The 9,924-nt window shown below is 45.9% G+C and overlaps 1 long non-coding RNA gene across 1 annotated transcript; it reads left to right on the top strand.

Moving 5' to 3' along the window:
* Positions 1 to 534: 534 nt before the first annotated feature.
* On the top strand, positions 535 to 3,955 carry LOC129208896 (uncharacterized). Its single transcript, XR_008577906.1, has 3 exons — positions 535 to 1,384; positions 1,928 to 2,048; positions 3,562 to 3,955. It is a non-coding gene; the product is annotated as an uncharacterized LOC129208896 (long non-coding RNA).
* The last annotated feature ends 5,969 nt before the right edge of the window (positions 3,956 to 9,924 follow it).

Genomic DNA, 9,924 nt, shown 5'->3' on the forward strand with positions numbered 1-9,924 from the left:
AGAATACGGGCAAAAAAAAAAAAAAAACCCAAAACCCCAACAAAACCCTGTCGCTGTCATCCCACCCCACGTGAGAGCGTTGGGTAAGTGGCCGTCGCTGGCGAGGAGTCAGATAATTACAGGACTGAACTCCACTGAATAATGCAAAATTGAAACCATCGAGGCCACGGTGGTTTCTGCGATGCTTCTCGCTGGAGGGAAACCTGCTCACATGAGGAAGGGCTGGCAGCTGGGACATGGTTTTGGGCAGAAGGGCTGAATTTAATTTCAGCCTAACCAGACGGAACGCGGTGCTATTTGTGTGCTCTCTTCCCCAGTACGATGGTGAAATGCTGCCTTAGGTATCCCCTGGGGTGCAGCACTGGGGAAAGACACCCAAAATTTACCTTCCAACCATGCGTAGAGTATGTTGTGCACGTGTTAATCACATATTATGGGGTTGTTTTTTTTTTTTCCCCCCCCTTAAACTGTCATGCTTTCCTCCAGTTAAGCGATAGTCACAGGTACAAGACAGCCTCGGTGATGACAGGACTGTAGCAGTCAGCTTTTCTGTGGGTGTTGAATTGGGGGAAAAGGTCAGGAAATGAGGGCAGGAAAGGATTATTCCCATGTCCTGGGGAAAAAGGAGCGATGCCCTGGTTGTAGATAGATGTGAAGGCTCCTGTACCCTTCCTGGGCATGTGGGCAGCTCTACAAATTTTTGCTGGTATACCATTGAAATCCAACACTCTATCCCACCAGAGCCTTGGAAAAGCTTTGTCTTCTGAAGCCACCATACGCCATGGCAGAATTAAACTCAAAGCTCAGCTAAAAAGGGGTGTGGACAGCGGTGTGGTTTTGCCATGCTGCCAAAAATTGAGCCCTGTTGTCATCCTCCTCCCATTCTTCACCCGACCTGATGCGCTTTGAGGAATAACAGGTCATGTCAGCGTCTGACAAATGACTCCCGCGATGCCGAACGTCGCTTTGTGTTACGTGTGCGCGCGACCAGCTGAACCGCGGCATGAGTTTTGCTAGTCTGCCATCACTTCTTGATGCCACGGCAGACCACACATTGAGCTCTACTGCTTCCAGGATGAGTCAACAAGGAGAATTAAATACAGATAAAAATTAAGAGCATGGAGATGACAGAGGCTGTGCTGTTGCTAGCTGAAAGGAAAATAGATTTTGGACTGCAGAGGGCAGAAATCAAGATGCTCTTGGGATGCCTCCAACCGCCCGTCCCGCAGCATTGCACCACGAGCTGAATCAGGAACCAAATCTAACCCAAATTAGGTTAGAAAAACTTTGTGGGGCCGCGGCAGTGGACTTGAGGAGAGGATGTGGAACTGAACTGTCAAAGCCACAATGGTGAGACCAGCCACAGAATAGCTCTAGGCTAAAGGTAAGTGGCACACAAGAGTGCGAGTTCCTCGACATGCAACACACAAGTCTCTTTTTCTGGCCATTTCACTTTAAAAAAAAATTTGTTTCGGGTCCCTGTTTTGCTAGACTGACAATCCTTTAAACACAACAGGGTTGGTTCCTAGTTGGGGAATAACCACAAGCCAATTAGAAGTTAAATTGTTGAGCAGTATGCATCTAATTGAAGTCTCTACTTTCTGCCTGCTATTTTTAGTGTTTGGACCGAGCTGCAGCTCCACGTAGGGTATAATCATGTTTATTTAAGAGCAACATGTACCTCAGTGGGAAAAATAAAATCCAGCAGGCAGAGTTGTTTTTTACCAAATATATGTGGGCGGGCGGTACACTTCAGGTCTAGACTGCTCTTTCTCTCTTGTTGTACGCTATCTCCCATCGGGCATGCATCCTTTTTTTGCTTCAAGACTGCCTGCGATACGTGCACGCACATGTTTTAATGCAAAGCGTGTTTTTCCCCTCCATACTTTCGTTGTCATTTATTGTCACCTGTTATCGTAATTTCCAGATCTTTTTCTATGTACGTCGGTGCGAGCGGTGACGAGAGACTCTGGTTGCACTGGAGCAAATAGATGGACTGACACACTTAGAAGATAAAAAGCTGAAGAAGGAGTTTGGGGGTATTTGGGGTAAGCTCTCAGGTATTTAAGGAGCAATTTGAAGGGAGACAGCAAAGCGATGGTGGTGTTGGAGTTTCTGGGGTAGCTTCCAGCAAGGGAAAGCAGAGAAAATGGTTATTTGCTGGGAGTTTTCAACGTCTGGGCTCTGAAAGGTCAGGCGACTGGTGGGGCTGGGATGGGATGACCTCAACATCAGGTTGGGTGTCTTGAAGGTCAAGCCATTTTTGTCTATGCTTGATGGTTGAGTAAAGGGCTAGGAAGGGGTGGAAAGGAGACAAAGCAGAAGGTCAACAGAACCAAATCTCATCAAAAATAGGAGAAGAAAAGGACCTTTCCATCAACTTGTCAATTGGCCATAAGAGGGCCGAGACAAGTCAGCAGTAAATCAGAGGGTGGACAGCCATGCGATAGCCGCTGTTGGGTTGCAAGTGAGACCACCAGCTTGGTGCTACCAGAGGCGGAGAAGGATGCAACCACGTGGGGCACGTGCTGGGAACCAGAGCGGAGATGAGCAGACGCGCAATGTGACGCGCAGCCTGGATGATGAGGGAGGGAGAGCTTAAGAGCTTTAGGAAGTGTTTTAGCCAGAGGTTGCAACAGAAGCTCTGGCTCTGCCAAAATACCACGTCAGTCATTTTAGCTTGAGCAATGATAAGAAGGGAGACAGGGAGGCTGATTTGTGCCTTAAAAAGCTCTGTCTGTACCGTGACTGCTCAGCGTGACCTAATGGGCTTGTCTCCTTAAAACACCCCAAGGAAGTGAACAAAAACAAAGCCCCAGCAAAATCCAGTGTTATACTTGTTTTTAGTAACATCCGATTTTTCTCATCCATCCCTATTTTATATATGCCTGTTGAATAGCTCACGTGCACGCCAAGTCACATTGGGAGGAAAATAGCAGGTTGTGGGGTTTTTTTCCCCCAGAAATTTTGCATACATTCCTCTTTCTCATCACAAAAGGGGTTTGAGTTTGCTTCAGTGAGACGACATAAATTTTATTCGAAAAAATTCCCGCACTGATTTATCCCACCTCGGTGGCTCTGCAAAACGTAAAGCTGGTACTGAACAAAACCCAGCAGCATCCTTCCTAAAACCCAAGCCTGGAAAGATAAACCTCAGAACTTCATTCTAAATCAAGAAGCGTGCGTCCTTGCTCCTTATCTTGTTTCACAGCGTTAGATGTGCAATCCTCAGATGGAATAGATTTGAAGGTTATTAAAACAGTCTTGACAAGGAGGAAATAAAACCCAAAATATATGAAACTGATGTTCTGAGGCTCAACAATATTTAACGGATAAACTAAGAAATTGGGGTTGAGTTACCCAAACGCTCCTATAGGTCACATTCATCTTTGCAACAGGCAGACGCAGGCAATGGTCTTCAAATTTTAACGACAGTGAAGGTTTTTTAATAGTAATAGGCTACTTACTATTAAGAAGTGTTCAGGACTAAGATGTTATCGCAAAAAAGAAAACTCCAGCTTTTAAAGGCTCTCACTTTGCTAATTATTTCTTAAATTACAGCCACAGCTTAAGACAGAGCCAGATCTAAGGAAGGATCAAGATGCCCAAGTAATAAGGGTCTGGATTTCTAGGCCGTTGCATTTCCGACACAATGAAGAGCCTCCCAAAAAAAAAAAAAAAAAAAAAAGCTGAAAAACGCCATCAGGAGCACAACTCCGGTCCAGAATTGTGTGCTGTGATGATTCCTTGTCCCAGGTTGTCCAGGAAAATCTTGATGGGCTTAAAAATGGATCCCAACGAGCTTTACAGACCAGATGGAAGCTGGAGGCCTCTTTTCCCACTACAATGCTTTGACTAACAAATGATTTTTTTTTTTTTTTTTTTAAGAACACGCTATCTAAACCAAAATAAATACAAGTTATTTACAGCTCTGGAAAACCCTCATATTTAGAAATTTTCAGTGCACATGACACGAATTGATGGAAGGGGTTTTCCCCCTCCCTGCTGATCACTTTGGCTTGTGGTGGCATTAAAAAAAAAAAATATATAACCTGGGAAATACTAAATTGTTTTCTCCAGGAGCCCATCACGCCTCTCCTTGCACCCGGTGCCTCCGCTTAGCGCAGTGGGACCATTGCAGCTGCTGCCGGTTTTCCACGACATTGAACTTGTGCTGTTCTCAGCTTCCGAGTTCCCTGCAAAATATAAAATCCTACAACAATGGTTAAAACACATCAATAATTTGGGTCACAAGGGCTTCCCTTTTGGCATTCCTACTGCTCCCTAGTTGATCAGACAGGCTGACGGCAGCTGCTCCCAACAAGCTCTCCTGGCCCTCTGATGGAGATAATATTGGACCGCTCGGGCAAAGGGTATCCAGCTCAGGAATGGGATTAGCCCTTCATCACTCCGCTGGAAGTAGAGTAGGATGCCGGCACGTGGCCAGGTTTCACGGACTGGAAAGTCCCCATCTGCCTCCAAAGGGACTCCTGGCCAAGGAGGAGCTGCAAGCTCTTCCCAACACACGGTGGGACAAAATACTTCAAAATTACTCATAACGGTGTTACGTTGACAAGAGGAAGCCAAGACAACATCTTGAGTAACTAAGCCTTCTCTAAAATTCACATAAATACTCTGGGGCAACGTTGAGTTTGAGTGGAACATTGCCCGGGGATGAGGGTGCTGGCCCCAACCAGCCCAAGGACAGAGAGGTCTGGCTGTTCCCTCAGCAAAGATGCTGGAAAAAAGTAGCGTACACTACACTCTGTAACCCGGACAGTCTTAAAAAAAAAAATAAAATTCTAAACATAGAAGCAGATTTGTGCACAAAGGATTTGTGTTTTAGGCTGAAAACTCAAGAGCCCTGTGGATGGGAGTGAAATAAAGTCCCATCTGAAAACAGCTCCAGGCTCTTCCCTCACCTCGTCTCTGAACGCAGCCCACGGGTTGTGGTATGCAAGATGCAGGTCTCCAAATAGGGGAAAGATCTGGGCTCGTCGATATCATGGCCATCACTCATCCCCCTATACAGGCTGGCCTGCAGCCAAAAGCAATTATGTTCCTCTGATGATCATTTATGGTCAGGCATTCCTCCTTGGCTGAAGCAGCTAAAGCCTCGCTGATGGGAGACGTCTGGGATGGCAAAGCCACCCTGATAGGGAAGGATCAGCGCAGGCCAGTCCTTTGGGAGGATGGGTAGTTTGGGGCCACCTAAAGCCAGCAGAGACCTGCTCACTACAAGTTAAAGAGCGAAGAGCAGAGACCCCCCAGCAGACATTTACGATGGAAATCGGAGCCATTGGCATTTCACTTCTCCACTTCCCAACCCGCGGCCCGCAGCCTGCTCTCACAAGCTGAGATAGAGCTGCCATTTGCGTGCATCTTCCCAAGCTCCTCCTGGAGACGAGATGACCTCAACTTGGCAGTGGGTGCAAAAAACCTGGTTTTCAGTAGAGGAGTCATCATGGGAGGGTCTCCACACTTCTAAAACATGGACTGTGGCAGGACCTTTTATACCCTCCTTTCTCATTCTGCTGCACATCAATGGAGAGGTGCTCCTCAAACATGCAAGCTGAAATAAATTATTGAAGTTCCTCGTGTGAATCCAATTATTCAGAAAAATAAGTGTGAAGTCCAGGTCCTACCTGCCCAGGATTATCTGATTTTTCACCAGGTTGTGAAGGTGTCATTTTGAAGTGCTACCTGTACACCACGAGCCTGGCTATGAAGCTACAAACTCACTGTGGATCAATAGAAAAAAATAGAGAATTAATGTTGAGGTGGAAGTTCAAAACAATATAGAAATACTTTCATCCATGGTGAATCAGCGCTCAGGTTTAAAAATAAAAAGAGAGCAAGTGAACCAATTTTGGAACATGTTCTTCCACACTTTGACACAAGAAGGTTTTCCATTCATTAGTGATTTATGATGTGTATGTCAATCTCATAAAAATCAGGAATATTAATTAGTGCACAGTAAAACTAAATATTACATTTTGGTTGGTGGTTTTTTGGGGTTTTGGTTTTTTTTTTTTTCAAAGTGCATTCACCTTAAGACAAAAGCAGTCAGGTAACTTGACCTGCTACAAGAAGTCCTTCATTTGGCAAGACAAACACAGAGGGAGGACACGCTGCTCACATCAGCCTGGAGTTTCAGGAGGTCATTTCAACAAGGACATCAAGACAGAGGGTCGGACGGGGCTCTGAGTCGCTGCTGAATCGCCAGGGTTGCGCGTCCAGCGATGGAGCTCTTGCACAATCACTCGTTCTTCTCAAAAATCAGTATCTTGAACCCCAATTACATGTGTTAAAGGAGGGTTAGTTTAGAACGATAGATAAATAAAAGTTGACCAACACTTCCTTGTGGGTCTGGCACCCACGTGCTTGCAGCCACAGGTTGTATTCTCCAAGAGGCAACAGCAGGGCCTTAAGGAGCCGATATTCCAGAAAAAAAACAAAACAAAACAAAAGTAATAATTAAAAACCCCACCCCCAGATATTTACAGCATCATCTTTCCCACTGCCAATAATCAGCATTTAGAGATTTCCTCAGCCAGTCATTGCATCCAGACCTCCGTCTTCTATGACTTTGCCTTGTCCCCACGTGACTTAATTCATGAGTTTTCATTTTGTGGCCACCGGTTACACAACTTGGCCGCGTGCTGCGTTTGTTTTAAGCCCTCTGGCTGAACGGTCCATCTCCTCCTTACACTGTAAGGAACAAAAACTACCCCTCGGTCACCTCCTCAACATTGTTTACAGCTCTACAGACCTCTCGTACCCTCCCTTAGTCATCTCTTTTCCAGCTGAGAAGAGCTGCCGAACCCTTCCTCGTATGGGAACATGCCCCCACCACCTCCTTATCCTTTATTTTTCATAGTTTTGCTATACGATATGCTTCTGGACTCGCTTGGTATTGCCATATCATCCTGCTACTGGGATTTTAAATATTATTCTTTTTCCCCAGATTTGTTGCCTCTATGTCTGACCTACAGACTTATTCTTAAAAAAATATTAAGGGGGGAAAAAAAAAAGTAATCAGAGCCAAAAAGCACAAGTGCCAGCACCCATCCTTCTAGGCTGCCGTCACCTCCTTCCACCACGAGAACCAACTATTTGTTCCCCTGTGTCTCTCCACGGTTGTTTCAAAAGGAGAAAAAAACCCTTTATTTGCTCCAGCAGCAACTCCACCCCTTTGGTGAGGCTCCTCACCGAGGTCTTTGCAATCAGCTGGGTCACCTTCCTCTACCTCTTTGTTGATTCCTTTAAGTGCTTCTCCCAGCCTGGCAAAGCACCGCTTTCTCATGCAAAACTCACTCTGGCTCTTTGCCCGCTCCCCAACATCCATCCATCATCCATCCATCCATCCATCCATCCATCCATCCACAGCTGCTTCCCTTTGCTCACCCAACCATTCAGATCTGGGATTTGGAGAGGTGAGGGGGGGGGACACCCCTGCCAGATGCTCGGGTTGGGGGGGGGAAGGTTTAACATCCCATTGTGGCCCAGCTCCAGCTCTCACCCTCCCCAGCCAACCCTTTCATCAGGCTACAGCCATTTGCATGCTGATGGACTTATTACTCACTTAAATCACCTGCTAATGGGTCCCCTCCCTCACTGAGAGGTAGATTAGAAGCTCTGCCCAGAAGTGTCCTCCTGAAGTATCTCAGTTATCCTCACACACACCCCCCTCAAGGTGTTAATTAGGGACACAAGTCAGGCACCGGGGGCGAAAAAAAAAAAAAGGAAAAAAAATGTTACTTGGGGAAAAAACCCCTTGTAATAAACATCCCTTTGGATTAGCAGGGATGTAGTATATTTGGAGAAGTGCGAGGCATGGAGGAAACCATACCTTCAGTGCTCTGCAAGGGGTGATGAGGAGCTGGGCCACCTGGATGCTCCACTGCCCACCCCAAGTGAGATCAAGGTTTGCTTCACCGAGCCCTCAGCTGAAAGACTTAACGATAAAGAGCAGCTTAAGCAGGTGGGTTAACACCCCAGGAGAAAAAAAAAAAACAACAAAAACAACCCAAAACAGCCTCAAATATAAAGGAAAATAAAAAAAAAAAAAACCCAACCAAAAGCTTTCTGTATTGTGTTACATCTGTAAAGGCTTCCACCTGCTCCCTCTGGTCAGGGCTTTCATCTTTCCGAGCCAAAATGTGCAGTTTTCTGCTCTGGGTCAGGAGAAGGGAGTATGGAAAAAAAAAAGAAAAAAAAAACCAAACCAAAAGAACTTTTCTCATTTTAATGCCTGTGGGTGGATTTAAGGACTTTTGTAACCCTTTCTTGCTCTGTATGAGCACAGAGATGGGGGGGGTCGGTCCTCAACGAGCATTCGTAGCGGCGTGGGAGTTTGGTGTCAAACGCGATGCGAGGGTTGGGGGGAGCAAGAGGAGCGTGAGCATCCATTTTAAAGCTTTATTTTTATTTTATTTTTTTTTAAAAAAAAGGATATCTCTTGTGCTATAACGTGTGCAACTAGTTTCTGGAAGAACTTGGGAAGAAGATTTGAAGAAAATAGTATTGCTATCCCATCTGCCCTTGTAAGATTGATGCCTTTGTGCCAATGTTGTCACCGGGTTTTTCTGACGATGCTTCTGTGGAAGCGTCTCCTTGAAATCTGTGCCCGCAGCGCAGAAAAAAATGACCTCAGGAAAACCATCGCGACGTCAGAAGAGCGATTCAGGTTTTGTCTTCAAATCGTTGAAGGCGTCTGCATTTACGCAGCCAGCGTCATCGCGGGGCCGGGGCAGGACTACGGGCTGCTGGGACGTTGCTTTCGTATTTTAGCCGGGTGCCGCGGAGGTGGAAGGTACGTAGCAAGCCAGCGGTTAAGAGTCCAGAAGGGCTTCCAAAAAAAAAAAAAAAAAGCAACAATTAGACAAATGAATAGCAAATTGGCCCGTAAATGGATATGGGAGGCGCTAAACCTCCTCGCCCACCAAAAGCTGCTTCTTTTATTAGCTCTACCCTTTGCTTAGAGTCAGGTCAGGGTTCTTCTGTCTTTTTTTTTTTTTTTTGGTAAATAATTGCATTAGAGAGGAGACGGGTCGGGGAAGCGCATCCTGAGATGCCTTTTACTACAGGTGTTACTGGATTGCATGTGGTGTGCTGAAATAACAGGTTCCTCTGTATCTTCTCTCTTTGGCTCCAGACGCACCAGCCAAAGCCAAGGGTTTGCCGCGTCCCATCTTCCCCAACTCTGATCAATATCTGTTCAACTTCCCATACCCTTTTTTTTTTACATTTTTTTTTTTTTTTGAGGTTGCACGTGTTAAACTCAGGCATTTCTGAAATACGTCGCATCAGGAATGAATACAGGAGTGACCGCGGTGGTGCTGCCCATGTATTCCTCAGGGCATATCCCAACGTTCTCGCCCATTTTCCATTTATCTGCATTTCTGAGTTGCTGTTGGCGCTAGACGAGTATTTTGACTTCTCAGGCTGCCGAAGACCTGACGCAGGTTCAGGTTCCGGAGGCTGAATGATGCACAGGGCCAAGGGAAGACTGAAAATCTCTCCTTTAAAAAAAAATGATTGTTTTAAGTCTTAACAGACATGAGGTCATATTGTCATGATTTTATTTTTTTCTTTTTTTCCCCTAAGGGATGTTACTAAATCCAGTTTTTTGGTGCTCTTCTTAAAGAACGAACCCCGAAAGGTCAAATGGAGCAGAAACGGGGCGAGATCCTGGCTGCTCACTGAGAGGTGGTAAGGGGGAAAAAAAAAAAAACCAAAACCAAAACCAAAACCAAACCAAACAAACCCCAACCCAAACCCACAAAGCCATTGCTTTAGCGAAATCTAGCCGTGAAACTAATGATTCTGGAGATCTACCCTCTTCGCATCCATCCTGCTGGCGATGGGCACGGGCTACGGGAGATAGATGCGACCTGCGCGTCGGAGCTCCCTTACACCTTG

This window comes from Grus americana, chromosome 7 (assembly GCF_028858705.1).
Source record: "Grus americana isolate bGruAme1 chromosome 7, bGruAme1.mat, whole genome shotgun sequence".
In the NCBI taxonomy this organism is placed as follows: Eukaryota; Metazoa; Chordata; class Aves; order Gruiformes; family Gruidae; genus Grus; species Grus americana.